At 40.3% G+C, this 18462-nt stretch overlaps 2 protein-coding genes across 7 annotated transcripts in view; one reads left to right on the top strand and one right to left on the bottom strand.

The window, feature by feature from the left end:
• lrtm2a (leucine-rich repeats and transmembrane domains 2a) overlaps window positions 1-7443 on the bottom strand; it is a 34016-nt gene extending 26573 nt beyond the window's left edge. Inside the window, exon 1 of the mRNA XM_023274590.3 lies at window positions 6886-7443. The gene's annotated coding sequence lies outside the window, so the exon portion shown is untranslated. The remainder of the gene's footprint in view (window positions 1-6885) is intronic.
• The window catches only part of cacna2d4a (calcium channel, voltage-dependent, alpha 2/delta subunit 4a), a 111028-nt gene that overhangs the window by 64143 nt on the left and 28423 nt on the right, over window positions 1-18462 (top strand). The gene's annotated exons all lie outside the window — the stretch shown is intronic.

The following is an 18462-nucleotide window of genomic DNA, read 5'->3' on the forward strand; positions in this document are numbered from 1 at the left end:
ATTAAAGTCACATTAGCCAGGCTCTACTGGGAAATTTCAGTTATTCTTTTTAAATGAGCACACAAGCTTCATTTGAAAAACCATGGAGTGTAGATGACAAATGGAAGGAGCTCAAGGAATTTGGGAAGATTCCTCTCTTTCTTTGCCTCCAATTTCAAGCTGCAAATGTGATGTGAATTTATTTCAAGACTAATCTGGAAACGCTGCGCAAGGCCAGATTAACCTGGCAGGTGGCTCCTGGACAAAGTGTTTTCTGTTGGGCTCTACCACAATAATTCCATTAACCTTCTAAACCCCAAACCCCATCAGCAGGTGTGAAAAACTTCTTATCTTTTACAAAAATCGCCAGAATTGCACCATTTATCAAAACCATAAACTGTTAAAACAAAGAATCATCAGACTTTCTTTCTTTTCCAGTGGTCCTTGAACTAATCATGACATTCTGAATCTAAACTTAATACAGCGGTAGTTCCTAAAAGTCCCTTTTTTTCTACGTGACACATTAAAAAATGTGCCCAAAATGTACCGTTTACTTTAACCAGATTCTATAAAAAACAAAATATTCTCCACTCCTCGAGGCAACCATGAAGCCATTAATGACTCCACTGCAACAAACAGTAACATGACAACAATTCTGAGACTTTTTGGATGAACTACAGACTATGTTTACACAGAACAGATAAGGAACAAGTATTTAAACAAATAAAAGTTAACTATCTTTTGTAAATAGAATCACCATTTGTTTTTACAGTATTTATAACACAACACATGTGGGGACTTGGAAAAATGTTGCACATATTGAATAGAAGTTTTTTTTAATGTTTGTAAAATAAATAGTAAAGAAGTTCAACTTCAGTTTTTTCCTATTCTTATGATTGATGGCATTATAATTTTGTCATTCTTCACAAAAGTCATTTCTGAATTCTTTCTACTTCTAGCTATTTTGTGCTGTTTCCAGAGAGGTGCAGGACTTTATATTGCAATGAAAAATGAGCCCACAGTGAGTAAAAATGTGACAGGAGCAAAAAAATTGCTTGGGTTTAGATGGTTAAAGCCATTTTTTAAGGAATATATAAACATAAGGCCACTCTAAAAGATAGAGCCACATTTTTAAAAAATAAAGTAGGACTCTCTTTGGTTGATACTGAGTGATTTAGGTTCTGTGTAATTAATTAAATGATGAAAAACCAAGAGACGCCCAATCTGGGTCTTTTGGGAACCTTGGTGGTCTGGAGTCAATCCTGTTTTTTTTCGTTTTTTTACAGTACTAATGTGTATGCAAGAGTGATGGTAACATTAATGCACGGTTCCAGTGAGATTTCAGTACCCATAAGGTATACTACACCAATTAAAGTATCCCTCACACACTAAGATCAATGCAGTTTTTCCTTAGTCAAAACTGTTCATCAAATTAAATGTTTTGGCAGCAGTTTGAAGCGCTGTGAAATCAATCTGTAATTCCGCTTTAAGCTTTGGGACGATAAGTGTTGCCTCGGTTTTCACGTTTGGCCATTTGTCAAATGATTCATGGCATTTTTTTTTTTTTGCATTTATTTTGCGGAGGAAACTCATTTGGCTGGAGATAGTGTGTCACTTCATGAGCATAAATTAGAGTCGTACAGTTTTCTTAATGTCTGCATTGATAGAAAACGGTAAAAGAGTGATTGTCTTTGTTTTTCTGTAGTGTTTTGAAACAAAGGAATGGATAAAAAATTGAAAGACAAAAATGTAAAATTAATGTAAACCTAAAAAGTTCAAGAAAAGTGACATTTTTCATAAGACTGTAGATTTTTATTTTTGTCAACACAAAATGAATTATGAGCCAATCAACATGTTTATTTCTGTTGAAATCAAAATCTTATATCTTATTATTCTTAAATTTCACTTTAGCATGACATTGCCATTGTCCAGATCAATTCTGCTGTAATGACAGGAAGACAGAGAGACACCTTTGTAACATTTCAGTCTAACAGTCTGTATTTTCTTTCTTTAAGGGCAGTGAACATGATATATAACATCTGGATAGCTGATACAGTGAAACTCAGGCCTGTCTAGACACTTTAAGGCTGATTCCAGTAACCTAATCATCCCTGTTAGTTTGCACTTCACCATGGTTGCAGGTCATGCGGATACCTTTTTTTTACACACTACACTCGCTCGCTTCCCAAAAAAACTGAACCGACGTCATACACAGGTTACCAACAAGGCTACGTTCTTTAAAGGGAAAGGTAACAAGAGTGTCACTCTATCCGGTTTCAGCTCCGCTCATCAGTTAACCATCAGCTCAGTGCATGTTGTCATGTGAATAAACGAAGGCTTGACTCAAAGAATGTTGGACTGATGCTTCAAAGCATCGACTTTCAGGGGGCAGCCCTGATTTATCAGCACATGTGGCTAAATGTGTCCAGATTTCCTCATGCTGGGACTGTCCTTTAAATGATGTATTGGAGGTGCAGCAGAAGGTCATCTCAGCAGCCACATGTTACTGTTCGCCCATCAGTTCACATCATGTTAAACAGATGATGTGGTGGCAAGTCTGCCTGTCAGGCTATTCTCAGAAAGCTTTTTTTACCAATTTGACCTGGACACTGGGGCAGCCAAAGTCCACACATGCACACATTCGTGTACACACACGTGTAAATACTTTTGTGCCAGAGTGACCCTGCATGTTGAGGAATCAAGTAACACCTCCTCCCCTACACTTGTCTCCCAGCTCCTCTTTACATTCAGCTTTTTTACATTCTATTTCTTTCTCTGGCTGTTTCCTGTTCACACTTAAGCCGGATTTATATTCCACAGGGCGCCGAAGAGACTTCATGCAGAGCTCCGACATGCATTTCCTTAAAAAGTTAACCACACACCTGGGAGCTGAATTAAGTAGAGACCACCAGCTGTGACTGGTCGGCTTCTGTTTTCTCCCATAAGTTTCCTATACGAGAAGAGACTGCTGATAGTGAAGAATCGAGGTGAAGGCAGGTTCAGCAAATCCAATTCCAATATATACATCCCTACCACCATCATCACTCTCTATCACAAACCAACTAAAGAATACAGAATCATATTTGCTTTAGGTACTGCCTGTATGTCTCAGTATCTTCCTTCATATCACGTCTCCTCTCCTCGTTACAATGTGAAAGAAGGAGCGCAAACACAATTACTTCATGTATATAAAGAAGGCAGAACAGCTGGATAATGTGCAACAAAGCCATTTATATGTTGTATTGGTGCTACAAAAGGCAATCAACAATAAATCAATTCCTTGCTACATCGAAGACAAAACAGGACAGCCAAAACACCTTGACAAAGAAGCTTAAACGTTGCAGCGCGTGTGCAGGTCTTTGATACTTAAACCTATTTTTCAGAGAATTCATCTCTGATATGACAGGCCTGCATGGCTTGACTAGTAATTTTTAATCAATGTGGCTGGAATTCAGTCTAATTTGCCTCTAAATTGAAATTTGCGTGCACACAAGGTGACAACTATCCATGTGTGGAAAGCAGGTATGTGTATGCTGGCATGTTTACGTTTGTGTGAATGTGTCCTGAATTTGTGACATCACAGCTGTGTGCCAAATCATTCTACCTTTAACTCCCTTTTTACACACACAGACACAAGAAGAAAACAGTATAACGTCAACATTACTGAAACAGCTGAGTGCATATGTGTGCATGAATGTTTGTGTGGAACAGTGTAGGTTGCTAACAAAGGCAGAGAGAGGCAGCCAAGCTCCCTAAATCAATTTTTAATAGCTTTCTTACACAGGAGAGGGGAGAGATTGGGACAACATAACACGCACACACGCACACACACACACACACACACACGCACGCACGCACACACACACACACGCACGCACGCACACACACACACACACACACAAACACACACACACACAACCACAACCCTTAGCACATGCCAGTTGCTTGACAAATAGAGCCACATATGTGTTGATAGGGACATGGTGCAAAAATACGTACAGACATATTATTACACAGACATGTAGGCATGTAGATACATACTGTACATAAACACACATGCACAATGAGTGTGTATGTGTCCAAAAGCATTCACAAAGTAAGTTTACATATGCAAGAAATATGATTCAGCTGAACCTTTGTTGTGGATTTTAACAATATTAGTCACTGAAATTATTTTGACTCCAAAACAAAACTTTTTCCTACTGGTGTCCTTCAGCTCTGGATTGACAGAACACAATGAAGGTATAAGATGGTCAGTTATAGCATCACAGGACATTGGCTTTGGCAGCTGACTGCTATTTTTATTTCACTATGTTGTCTTGGCATGTTAATTGTATATCATCTCATGATGTATTTTTCCCTTGTTTGTTCAGACCTACTGCTACCAGTGCTGTTATTATTGCTAAAAGTGCAAGTACAATGCAGTTTTTTGATAATTATCGTTATTATTATTGTTGTTATTTGTTTACGTGCATCATTAATTAAACCCAAACTCATAAATTTTTTACAACTGATATATTCAAAGCCATGTGACTTCTAAAACCTCAAAACTGCTAGTGAGTTTATAAGGCATGTACCTCATCAAAATTGCTCTATTTATAAGAGTAAGAAACTGCATAAACAGTAAGAACCATCAACTTTCTGATGGACATTGAACTACTCATCCATGGCATTCTGTTCTTGATTTGAAAAACCAAGTATAAATATTTAAATTGTGATATTTCATCGATGTCACTTTATTGTACATCTCATTTAAAAATTTGCCAGAATGAAAGTAACTAGATTCTGTGCAGTCAAAAAGCAATTTGTGACTCGGCTGAACTGCAGGCTGTGTACACACAGAGCATATAGGCAATACGGATGGAGACAAACTAAAATATAAGTAGTAAAATATTAATAGTATGTAAAGTTATAATTTTAACACCTGTGGGCATATGGAATAATGATTCCAGAAATTCAACTTTGCTTTTGTTCTTTTTTTATTATAATTTATGTGTCACACTGCACAGAAGACATTTTTTAGTTCTCTCTATTTGTCGTCATGGTTGTGCTGTTTCCACGGAGGTGCAGGACTTTGTATTGCAGCAAAATGAGCACACAGTGACAGGAGCAAAACGTGACCAGAAGCTGCTTTGAGTTTAGAGAGTCAATAAGTGGTTTTACACTGGACATCATCTGTAGTGTTAGCCATGTTCCTTAGTAGACATGTCAAACTACTGCACTGACCATATAATCAGTTAGAGGTCATAACTGTTTTGTCTAGAAGTACGTCAGAATGCATTTACGTTACTGGAACGACAGACAATCGCCTTTCATTGTCAGCTAATGTGAAGCGGCACAAAAGCCTTGAGGACGTTAGAGTGACGAGGCGTCACACCCACTGCATCATCATATGATGACACTGCAGCAGCTCTTTTAAGTTAATCGCTCTTACATCACACCTTTTAAAAGAGGGTTAGAGTACAAAGTGCTATGCAGCAGGTAAAAAAAACAGAAACACAATATCCAGTGGCATCTGACTGAGAAGCAACAGGGCACCATTTAATAGGACCCATCAAGGGTTTCAAAAGGATTACAATTACATAAGACAGTGTGAAGGTACAGGGAAAGGAAGCACTGAAGTATTGTGTTTTTGATAAATATTCACACTAAATCACTCTATCTTTAATTTCATAACCAAGTTTTATACCAAGTTTGTATGACATTTATGTTTTTTAAAGTGAAAGCCAGATCACATGAGGATGATTGTACTATGCTGCATGTGGAGGTATAGCAGAAGATATCTAACATATAAGCTTTAGTTAAGCACAGATCAGTCCTGATGTTCCAGCTAGTGTATTAGCACTGGCCTTCCTTATATTGAACTGTGTGTTAGTGACTCACTGCACCAATAGCACCAAAATGTAACACTGGGATGTGCAGCAATTTTGGTGTGCTTGTGAAAGTCAGACCTGCAGATAAAATGACACCATCGGATTTAGACTTTTAGGCAAGCACATCCAATACAAAAGAAACTTCAAACATTTTAAACTGCCATTATTTTAACTATATGGACTTATATGAGTTTGGATTTTGGAGCATACATGGTATATATTAATCAACCGGGTATAACTGACATCATATCACATGATTTGGTCTGGGGGTAAGAAGTTAGAAAAGCTCTTTGGGCATTTTTGTAGCTTTGCAGTTTTGCTGCAATGGTTGGACTGAATGGGGAACTTTTGAAAACCTCATGTAATTTTAACCACATCTGTGGTTGGTGCTTCTGGCATGTTTATGCCAGCTGTGCCAAAAATATTTTTAGGAATTGCAGTGTATAAACCATAAACCAGCTTTCAAAATGTTATTCATCGGGAGTTTCTATAAAACTTTATTTTACAATCATAGAAATTAAAAATAACAATGTCTACAGTTTCAGATGTTCAGTCCAGATCATTTAGTGTTTGTGCCCTATAATATATGTTCTTTTCAGACATTAATGCACACTTTTTAAGGTGTTTTACACATACAAAAAAGAAAAAAATCAAGGAATACTCCTGTCAAACTAAACATCTCATGAACTATGACTCTCATATTTCTCCCACTGCCCTTCTCTGCAAGCTTTGCCCCAAAACCCCAGCCCAAATATCTCTGTGAATGTGTATGTTGTTTGTGTACACAAAACAACCTCAGGGCTGACATTTTCAGCATCCACCTCCTCACAGCATGCACCTTTTGCCACATCAAAAATGCCCATTTGTTTGCAGAGAAAAAGGCAATTCTGTCTCTGTCTGCAGTCTACTTTGTGTGGCACAATGCATCTTTAATTCTAGTCATAAATTGAAATGAGGAGCAGCTACGTTGAAATGAGGAGTGTGAGTGCATGAGTGAGGTGAAGAAAACTAACACAGCCATCAACAGACTTACCTTTTGACCAAATATCTCAGACAGCACCAGTCTTATAGCTCTCTGTCATCAGCCATCCCTCCATGAATATTGTTTTTATATAATAATAATTTAAAAAATCAAAAATCTTTCACAGGACAAAACATCGAAGAGAGAACTGCCACCCCTACAGTTAAAGAAATCCATACATTCAAGATCCTGGTCAAACAAATAATGTAGGAATAATCCTTCTTTCTGTATGGAGACAATCCCCCAGCTTCCCTTCAACCCACCAATGAATAGTGAAAAAAGGAGGGATTGTGAAGGGGGAAAAAATCAGGGATTGTAGATGGGGGGGGGGCGAGGTGAAGAGAGGCTTAGAGACACAAGAGGAGGGAAGAGAGGATAAGGTCCTTAGAGGGAGAAGGATGGTAGATAGTTAATCCTTTTCTTCTGGATCTATTCCCTATATGAATGATACGTCCGGCGCTGTCCTGCTTCTTGTGCGCTGCTGTGCGTCTCGGAGTGTGTGTGGAGAGCAGAGAGACGGAGTGTGTGTCTGAAGAGAGAGAGAGAGAGAGAGAGAGAGAGAGAGAGAGACAGCGGCGTTGTGTTGCTGGCGTCATGCGCTACCTCTCTCTGAGTGTCGCTATGTTTGTGATTCCTGCACTCAGCACGCGTCGGAGTGTGTGTATGTGTGTGTTTATCCACGCGTGTACACTTGAGGGCTGTCTTTCCGGTGTGTCTTTGTGCACAACCACCTCCCCTCCTTCTTCTTCTTCTTTTTTTTTCCCGTATGTGTGTGCAGTCGTGCATGTGGCAGGAGAATATGTGTGCGTGTGCCTTGTCAAATATAGTAACATTAGTGTATGCTGCCTCTGTCTGCCTGCAGCTCTCCCACAGTGACAGGGAGAGGATGAGGGGAGGTGGAATACAGAGAGAGTGATAATACGAAAGCTGAGAGGGGTAAGGTAAAAGTAGAGAGAGAGTGGGAAGAGAAGAAGAGGGTGGGATGAGGTTGATTGGAAGGGGGATGGAAAGAGAGAAAGAAAGCGATGGAAGGAGGGAGGGAGGGATCAGCTGATTTCACTGAAGATGAGAATCTCCCTCTGCCACATGGGCTTTTCTCCTCCCTGTCCCCCCCCCCCCCCCCCCCCCCCCCCCCCCCACGTCTCCCTCGCTCGGCTTTCATTTTCATCCTATTCCCTGTGGCAGCTCTCGTATCGGCTGGCTTTGTGTGTCTGTGGAGTGTGTTTGTGCAGATGGCTGTACAAGCATCATTTTAAAGTGTGTTCATTATTCACGCTGTGCGCCCAAAAATCTAAATGATGAAATGATGTGTTTTAGATTAAACGGATTATAGTTAAGGTTATGGTAAATCCTCGAGAAATGTACGTATAAGCCAGTGCAGGGTTCCCTCAGTGGCAATTGTGAGAAAGCACAAATGATTCTTTGGATGACAATATTGACAATTTTCAAGACAGACGGTGTCAAGGGGTGAGTGTGGGGAGGCATGAACTGATGGGGGGATTGTGTTTGTTTGCACACAGCATATAATTACTTGGCTGCTACCTTACATGGACTGAATCACACACACACACACACACACACATACACACACACACACACACACACACACACACACACACACACACACACACACACACACACATTGTGCTGCTAATGAGCATGTGAATCATTTGGCACAGTTGGTGGTGTTTAAACGAGAGACTAGTTGTTTCCATACGGAATCGATCCAGAACTTTTTATCAACCAAGCATCTTTTTTTTCCTCTAGCTGAGACATTGTTAAAAATTGTTATCCAGTTGGTTTTCACACTGTTTTTCCTTTCCAACAGACTGAAAGCCGCTTGTATTGTTTTCAGTCTCCCTTTTATCGTGTCACTTTTACTAATCTTCTTAGGTTAGAGGCTGTCCATCAGCCAGACGTGAGATTTAGCTGCACTGCTGAAGTGTCCTTGAGCAATATATTAATCCCTGCCCGCTCTGAGGCCATCACAATGTAGCTGATCCTAACCTCCGACCTTCCTGGAACAAGTGGTATGAAAGGAAAATCGATGGCACGTCACCTTGGAGCTGCACCTGTCGATACTTTTTATTAGGGATCAAATGACTCTGTGGCGTAAATGGTGGAGACGTATCCAGCAGACCTAAGGATTGATATCAGGGTTAATTCCCGGTTCAAGGGGTCACTAACTGTGACAGAGAATAATTGTCCTCAGCGCTACTAAGCTCTTCAGGTGATTTTAGCATCTTTTCATTTGTTGTTTGGGTTTTGAAACTTCAAGGCTACTAGATGCAGCTGCTTTTAGCAATAAAAAGCTCTAATAAACTTACTATGTACTACCTGTCCAGTGCTAAAGTTTACAACTTCCTGTTGAACATATTGGAGCACTCGGCAGTTTAAGTGCCAAAGATTTGTCTCAGGTGTTGGTGGAGACCAAAGCAGAGTTAAATGTGAGTTGTATTTTACACATTTCAGTGCAGATGTTAGTGGAAGTATAAAGTTTTACATGCAAATAAACAATGAAACCAGTAATTATGCTGTGTGAATACCTAATAATGAAATTGAGTATACTGAAAAAATTGAAATCTAACTGAAATGTTGTAGTAAAAATGCATAATATTGATTAAACCGACCATCCAGCACTTCTGTTTTACTCGTCAGCAGCACCTACCTATACACTTTCCTGAGTTTGCACGGCCAAGTCTGTGCACAAAACACTGTGCTGGTCAGCTGCCCAAAGCACTCATACACTGATACAACCTGAACATTAGTCCTCTGGTTTCCTGCCCAAATGCAGGCACTGTGCTGGCTTTATGTCATGAATGTAGTTCCTGGCAAACACAAATGTATTTTAACTGCCAGTAGCTGCTGCAAGCGTTGGCTATAGGACCCATTCTTCAGCGGTAGCTATGGAAGATGATTGGCTAGAATGACTGGAACAGCAGTGGAGGTGAAATATACAGTTCTACATAAAAGTTTTATTTTATTGTGTACTATTATTGATGGATTTTTGAGTAGAAAGAAAGTCTGCTGTTGAAACAGTGATGGTAATGGCACCGTATGAGTGTGAGCATGTGTGTGTGTTATCCCAAAGGAGTAATTAGTCCTCTAATTTGTCCTGCCCCTCCCCTCCAGAGTGCAGGGGTCAGCAGCTTGGAGCTGCTGAGAATTTAGTGCCAAGCTCAAGGACACTTTGCCACAGTGGACACTCAGTATCAAGTATAGAAGCAGTGCTGAAAGGCCTGCACTGTTAAAAATAGACAAAAATGTTTATGTTTATCATTTACTGGCAGACATGTTTCAGCACCTGCAGTTATCAGCACTATTCACAAATCAGGGGAAACACCATTAGTTCTGTCAGTGCCTTCTTAACTGACACCATCCCTTCATATCTAATCTCAGAGACTTTCACTTATGCACCATCCATAGGCTCAGGATCAGCCAGAGATTTGCTTTACATGTGAATGAACCATAGCTTTACGGAGAGCAGAGACAACAGACTTCGAGGCAGTGCTCTCATGTCACATCCTTTTGCTTCACTCAATATTCAGTTTCTTTCTACTTTGACTTTGTTTGTCAGTGACCTTACAGTTAGCAGCAGATGAAATGACAGCTGTCTGTGATGTAACCTGAAAGCAATCCATGACACATGAAAAGGACAAAAATCTTTCATAAATCAAGCCTGTTGATCATTGGGTTCTTAAGCTTATACTACTCCTCCAAATTGCCAGTGACTTTTGGGAAAAAATTAATTATGTAAAACACAGGCATCTTTGCGAGTTCTGCTCAACTTTGCATCCTAGCATGTGGGGAAACAGATGCATCTGGAATTACATTCACTGTTTAGAATAAATGTAGATATTCTGACAGCTGGGCTGCCAAAAAAGATGCTGTAAAATTAAAATTTAAATACATTTTGTAGCCTTAATTGTATATGAGAACATGTGTAATTTCTAGTTAGTAATGATTAGATAGATAGATAGATAGATAGATAGATAGATAGATAGATAGATAGATAGATAGATAGATAGATAGATAGATAGATAGATAGATAGAGCTGACAAAATTCAAGAACCAATGCTTCTTACCAATTATCACTAATTATATCCAATTTTCCCAATATATTCACAGTATTAAAGTTGAATTTAGCAATTCCATCGATCAAATTCTATACAGTTGTAAATGTATTTTCACAGTGTTTTGATGTCAAAAAGTTCCTTAAAAAATGGGAATTATATAGTTATTCACAGTTATGGTTACAGGTTTTTAGTGTTACTTGACATTAGACATGTAAATACTAGTGGTGGGACGCGATTAAAAAAATTTATCTAATTAATTACAGGCTTTGTAATTATGTCCGTGTAGTTTCTCATTCATCCAGGTCATGGTTATCCAAAGTTGTTTAAATCAATCCAACTAGACTTTAAGAAGTTTCCTTGAAGACGTTTCACCTCTCATCCAAGAGGCTTCTTCAGTTCTGGTGGTGGTTGATGTTGCCTCGGCTTATAACCCCTGTGAGGTGTGGTCAGTGTTATTCACATTCCGACGACCATTGCCAAGGCCCACCTGGCTCCTCAACGATGGTCGTTGGGAGCCAGGGAGTGACACAAAGGGGGTCGTTGAAATGCGAGTTTCACCGAGCCCTCGTATGCTAATGGTGGTCGTTAGCATGAGCCACCTCACCTGAGTCATTCTGCTGAGTAGTTCTTTTGGGGAGTTTTGAAAGGACCTGATTGTAAAATGGCGAAAGATGATGTCGCAGACCACCCCCCCTGTTCAGAGATGGCTTCTCCACTTTTACATGGCTGGCTTCTTTCACGCCTCTCTCAAACCATCTGTCCTCCCTGTCCAAAATCTGAACATTGGTGTCCTGAAATGAGTGTCCCTCTTCCTTGAGGTGAAGGAAGACCACCGAATCCTGTCCTGAGGAACTGGCTCTTCTGTGTTGAGCCATACGCTTGTTAAGTGGCTGTTTGGTTTCCCCTATGTAGAGATCTGAGCATTCCTCGCTGCATTTAACTGCATACACCAGGTTGCTCTTCTGACTGTGTGGTGTGGGGTCTTTTGGGTGGACCAGTCTTTGTCTGAGTGTGTTATTTGGCTTAAAAAAGACAGGGATCTGGTGTTTGTTGAAGATCCTCCTCAGTTTTTCAGACAGTCCAGACACATACGGAATCACTATGTTGTTTCGCCTGTTCTCCTTCTCTTCAGTTCTCACTGGGTTGTTCTCCTTTCTGGATCTTGTGTGAGCCTTCACAAAGGTCCAGTCAGGATATCCACAAGTTTTCAGTGCCCCTTTCAGGTGTTTGTGTTCTTTTTCCTGGCCTTGGGTACTGGTGGGTAACTTGTCGGCCCTGTGTTACAGGGTCCTGATGACCCCTAGCTTGTGCTCCAGTGGGTGGTGAGAGTCAAAAAGCAGGTACTGGTCCTTGTGTGTTGGTTTCCTGTATACCCCAACACTCAGACTTCTGTCCTCTTCTATGTGGACCTCACAATCCAAAAAGGGCAAACTGTTATCCTATAATATAATATAGCATGTGTATAACAAAAATGTTTTAAATATATAGGTGTTGAAATGATGCACTCATTGGGTTACTTCCTAATAATTTCATTCAATAAACAGTGTGTGAACTGTGACTGGCCCATCTCCTCCAGCAGCTCCTCTGAGGTTCTGCTCACTGATTGAGAAGGAAAAGGTTTTTAACACCAGATAAGAACGCAAGGTGAGGCTTGATTTATTTGGTCCTCCAAGGGATATGTCCACTTTTTTGGCCTGTTTATGTGTCTGGCAAAGAGGCCTTCTGGCGTGGGGATCCTTTGTAAGTGCCAGCACCTCGTGCCAAGGCGACTTTCATGGCCAGTTCTGTTCCAGCAATGATGCAGGAAATACGTGCTATGAAAAATGATCACTAGCAATAGTTTGGAGCAAGAAAGTGCATTTTTTAATCTTTCTGTCTGGCTATCATAGTGTTGCTTTGCATTTTTCAGTCAGATATATTCATCCCCTAGTTGCAGGAATATTGGTTTATTTATTATCTTGCAGGCATGATTAAATCCCTGCGGTCCTCACTGCCCATTGCCTCCAAAATTGATGATAATTTTGCAGCATTCATTCTAAGGTGCTGTATATGCAGTACCACCTGTGCACTCTTCTGTTCTTCCCCTTTTCTCCTCTACCAGGTCTTCCCTCTTCTCTGTCTCTCTCATTCTCTATCTCTTTAATCTCACCCCACTGCCTCCCTCACCCTGTAATTTACTGTGCTATTGGGTGAGTGTCACTGAAGATGAATTGGCTCCAGCTTTTGTATTAACACCAGGTCTGGCCAGGCACGTTTAGCACTACTACCACTAGTTCCTGCATAGAGCAAGTCACTTCAAGACGCTAGCCATCTTTTTGCACACACGGAGACACATATACACACACACACGCACGCACGCACGCACACACACACACATCAGGAGAGGGTTTGTATATGTCCATGGTTTCATCCCAGGAGTCGCCGGTGTCTCCATTCCCATCCATCAGCTTTCTCTATCATCCGTGAATCAGCCTCATATTGACTAGACAGTTTTATGGGCTTTTGGTCAATATGGTCAGTGAGGATTGCTCCAATAAAAATCCATCATGTTTTAATTCATGGTCTGAGGCACATTTTTCCAGACGAGCTTTTATCCCAAGTGCTTCTGCAATTTTATTCTTACATAAAATATATAGATTATAAGGCGTGTTAGTTCGCGTTTCCCCTCGGCAGCAACTATTTTGCACAGTATTGCATTAAATGTATTAAAAGGGTCGAAAAATTGGACTACATTACCAGAACACTTTCCACCTTGTCACAATAAATTCTGTCTCTAAATTGGAGGAGATAGCACACAAACTGTATTTTCAGTGATTTCAAATGACAGATTTAAATATCTACAGAAATGGACTCTTGAACTTCACTGAAATGTGATGTTTTTTGGGATAAGGTGCATCTCCAGTGGATACATCATGCTGCACTTCTCACAAATCACATTTATTTATTGATTTGGTTAGTTGGTTGGTTGGTTGGCTGGCTGGCTGGTTGGTCGGTCGGCCGGTTTTTCTATCAAATCAAGTTCCATTTGACTTCCTAATATACTTCCTCTACTAAAAACCAAACGGTCAAAAGTTAAGCATCAGGATCAAATGGGGTCACTCAGGCTTCCTGTTAAAGATTTGTAATCCAGAGACAAAAATAATCCAGATGACAAAAATTATCCAGATGACATCACAGAGGGTATTTTCAGACTTTGGAACACTTCCCCCAGAGCTACAGAAGATATCATACAACTTCTTCCCCAGGATGATTAGAGTGTCTTATACATAGACCTCAAAAGCTTCAGTAACAGGCAGCTGAATTTCTTTTTTGTGGTTCTTGAAGACATTTCAGCTTCTGTCTAAGAAGCTTTCTCAGTTCTACACGATTGATGGGGACTTTGCCACTCTTAAATCACGTCATTAATGGCCCATTAATGACCCAAGACTCTCATAGAAAAAGCCAAACACAAACTGAACAATGTATATGCAGTGCAGTACTGAACAACTACTCCATGAGCACATGGTACAACACAGGAGCTCATCAGGGCAAAACTAAGCAGTCCACCTACAAATAAAGAATCAAGGACACTCCTTTGAGAGCCGCAATGCCCACACTCTGGGCAGAGTGAAGGAAGCCATTTATTTTCAACTGCATCAGCCATCTTTAAACCGGGGGATTAGAATGTCATTTATCACATGCTTACGATGCAGTCTTGAGCCATCTCTCCAAAAAGTCTCACCATCAAGAACCCCCTTGATCTGACTGTTTCGCAACCATTCAGACGTCAAAGTATGTGAATCTTGGGTCATTATTGGGCCATTAGTCAAGTGATTTTGGGTTGACAGGTTGTATGTGGGATTCCATCAGTCAGTTACAACTAAAGTAAACTCTTGGATGAGAGATAAATGTCTTCAAGAACCAAATAAACTCCAGTTGTCTTCTATGGACGTTTGTAGGGTCACCATGACCTGGATGACGAAGAATCTACGCAGACTTATGCACAGAGTATATAAAAGATAAACATAGCCTGGAGCCACTGTACAAATGGCTTAAAACTGCATTCTTTCAAATAGCCAGTAGTGGATGACTCCTCTGGTTGCGAAAAGAAGTCAGATTGTATAGAAGTCTATGAGAAAATGTCTCTACTTTTTGCTTGAGCTGTTGCCTCAGTAGACATTTTCCTATTAATTTAATTGTTTCAAACACTAGTTTTGCATCTCGTCCGATACAGCATGATGTTCATTCTGTAAATCATGGTAGCATTTAGAGTAATATAGACTATAAAGCGGGTTATGCTTTACAACATGGCTACCTTGTGACCAAGATGGTGACAGACAAATGCTAAATTCGAGATTTCAGAACTGTTGTCCACAAACCAATGGGCAACATCACAGTGGCTACGTCAATGTTTTGTGCAGTCTCGGTGAATAAAATGTGTGCAGTGCAGCTTTTGACAGTAAGGACAATCATCATTTTGATCAACTTTATACAATGTAACACTATATTTCCAGCCATATTTACAGATTCCACAGCATTATATTTATATATGGAATATTGAATATAATTAATGATATACCTGAATCATGATGCATCATGTTCGTCAGCTGCCTTAGCATCTTTGTTTTTGGAAAACGTGGCTGAAAATGAACATGGTATCTCCCCCTTTTTAAAAAAAACAGCAGCTAACATATGGGGACGACCAACAACGGGCCCATCTGGGATCTTGACCTGTAATAGTGTAAGACACTCAATGTGTGCAGCCAGCCTTGTCTGTTGTATTTCCTTGTAGCACGCTCTCCGCCACGGCAGGGTAAATTAAGTGGTGCGGTCGACGGATTATGAAGCATTTTAGGCACACACACACTCTCACTCGCGCAAACACACACTCTCACATAAAGTTTATCCCCTTGGAGAGACTCATTAATTTGGCCAAGTTGATTTGTTCTGAAAGGCGCTGAATTCATCACAGCTAGACAGATGGTAGAGAGGGATTTCCTAGAGGAGAGGAAAACGCCGTGAGAGAGAGTGGCATGAGGCAGACAGGAGATGCGGGTGAGGGTAAATAAGAATAACGTGGAAGGTAGAGAACAAGTGAAACCGAGAGGATGAAAAACAACAACAGAGGCACGCAGAGAGTGAAATTAGAAAAGGGAGGGAGGCAAGCTACAAGAGAGAAAAGCAGGAAAGAAGTGAAAAGAGAGGAATAGTTGAGCGATAAAGAGGGGAGGGATGAGTGAGGACCATCTGTCCTTTTAAAGAGAGGCAGAAAAAGTGAAGAAGAGGGAGGAGTGGGTAGTGAATCTAGCAAACATGGAGGAAAAAGAGGTGGAAAATAGTTTATGCATACTTTTGGTGTAATGGACCCAGTTTTTATTCTTTTTTCAGCTAAGAAGAACAGTTAATGATTTTTGAAAATATGCTTTTTTTTTTTACTTTTAGCAGGATGTATCAAGACCAGCTCAACACAAAGACTGAAGGTTTTGTCTAAAGTGGAAAAAACACACCTAATGCCTATCAATCTCCTTAATGTTTTGCAATTATTGCACATAATTGTATCGTTTTATGTCAGTGTCATGCTTCCAGCTTGTTATTTTGCCCTGGTGTGGTCTAAAAAATAAATGTAGGCAAGTTTATGTAACATTTAGCATCTTGTTGGTTTCAGAAATGACAAAAAAATTATCACACAAGTTCACATGAGGTAGCATCTTTGCATGAACCAAAACATTTCGTTATGAACTCTGTTTGGCCCAGAGCTACTGAGCAGGCACATTATTTATTGTTCACTGAACAGGCAATAAGTGTAATGCCTTTAAAATTTAAACACAAAATTTAAAGCCATAATTAGATTGCCTCACTTAGGTAATGAAAAAGAGGTCATCAGATAAGAAAAGACACACACACCCTGCAATAAATTGATCTCCTTTCACATTATAAAAGATTGAGTAGATAATTGAATTTCATAGCAAATTAGTGCCTCACATTGTCCCTACTTTATTTCCTTTTTTTATGTGTGGCAAAAAACCCCTGTTATGAGCAGAAACTACCATGTGAACATTGAGAACAGGAGAAAGAGCACAGCGGTTTGCCTTCACTCTTTCTTTCTCTCTCGTACACACACAGGAACATGTTTTTCCTTGTCTCTCCACTATGAATGATTTAGTGAGTGTGCCTCCAACAGGCCTGCTCGAGAAGGCTGTGAAACTAGGTTAACTTAAGGTAGGCTCTGTCCACATACACACACACACACACACACACACACACACACACACACACACACACACACACACACACACACACACACACACACACACACACACACCCAATGTCAACAGCATTTATTTCCATTTTATAGAAACCTGCCATGCATTTAACTCTCTACTGCACCTGCTCCGGCAGCTTTAAGATGCCTAAATGGGTGTGATGCAATCATCTTTCCATCAAATGTGTCAGAAAATTATCTTGGAAGCCTTGGATTCTCATTTTTAGATACTTTCTCTATAAGGAAAACAGCACCTGCTTGATATTTAGCTTGAGTTTTCACCCACATCCAGTTCATAGGTTTGTGCATAATTCAAAGCAGTCTGCGCCAAAACACGTGCCACCACTCCACTCTTTCAACTCAAAGATATCATGCGGCTCTGAATGTGCGTGCGACGCAGTTTGCATCCTTGACGTTCAAAAAGTTGGGCACGACAAAGTGAGAGACACTTCTAGACAGAGGAAGAGGGAGATTATGGTGAGAGAGGAGGAGGATGAGAAGGATGAGGGAGGGAGGTTGAGTCATCATCCTTTCATCCAATCCCCGCACTCTGCCTGTTGCTTTGGTAACGTGATGTCAGTGCAGCCTCTGGCGACTCCTCTGAGGTTAGCGAGCATTAGCACAGAGGTGTGTATTTTCTCTGAAAGTTGTCCCCAAAAACACTTTACTTTGAAAAGTCTGAGGTCAGGTTTAAGTGTTTATCAGTTGTAATAGTTAACCTAGGGTCGTGCATCATTGTGGGTCTTTGTTTATTCATGTGTATGTGTGTATTGTGTGTTTGCTTACTTGAATTTAAGCATGTATTTGAGTTTAAATGGTTCTGTGAGTGCAGATTTCATCCCCATGCATGTGTGTAAGTACTTATGTGAGTGGGCATGTTCAGACATCAAGGATTTCTATTCAAACTGATCTTTATAATCAGCTGTTCGAGAACTTTTTTTCCGTCTCTCTCTCTCTCTCTCTCTCTCTCTTGTGGTCGACCAGAATTTGCAATAACTCCTTTTACTGGCTGGAACAAAGTTTGTTGCCTGGCAACATCACTTTATTGAACTGTCTCCATCAGAAAGTCATGATATCTGCTGAGGCTTTTGGTGAACGCTGCTGCTTTTGGGAAACACAAACAGTAATTTCTGTATTTGTGTTGAAAGGTTATTCAGTTTTTTGTGTGTGCAGAGAATTTCAGTTATGTCAGGGTTGTGAAACCTTGAAAAAGTACGTGGGAGGGGACATGTTAGTCAGATAAAGGATGCCCTCATCCAGAGTGACTTACAA

This window comes from Amphiprion ocellaris, chromosome 21 (assembly GCF_022539595.1).
Source record: "Amphiprion ocellaris isolate individual 3 ecotype Okinawa chromosome 21, ASM2253959v1, whole genome shotgun sequence".
NCBI lineage: Eukaryota > Metazoa > Chordata > Actinopteri > Pomacentridae > Amphiprion > Amphiprion ocellaris.